Consider the following 338-nt stretch of genomic DNA (forward strand, 5'->3'; position numbering starts at 1 on the left):
ATTCTTATAAAATAGACATAAGAAAGTAACTAATGCATAAGGGTATCTTATCTCATGTTTTTATTAGAAACAATCTTGGGTATGAAAAAATATATGCTATTGTACGTACTGCAATTACAGATCATTATCCCACTGCATTAAAGATAAAAATATTTTATAACGTATGTGAAAATAAAATATATGAAATAAAAACAACATTAAAAAAACACGAAATAATGCAGAAGAAAATGCAAAATGTAATATTCAAGGAAAATATTAACGAAGCTTAAGACTTGATTGAAAATACTGTTGCGTATCTGCTTGTTTGTTAATTTCCGGTATAAATTATTTCCGAGGAA

Source organism: Limulus polyphemus, unplaced genomic scaffold (assembly GCF_000517525.1).
Source record: "Limulus polyphemus unplaced genomic scaffold, Limulus_polyphemus-2.1.2 Scaffold2758, whole genome shotgun sequence".
Classification (NCBI taxonomy): domain Eukaryota; kingdom Metazoa; phylum Arthropoda; class Merostomata; order Xiphosura; family Limulidae; genus Limulus; species Limulus polyphemus.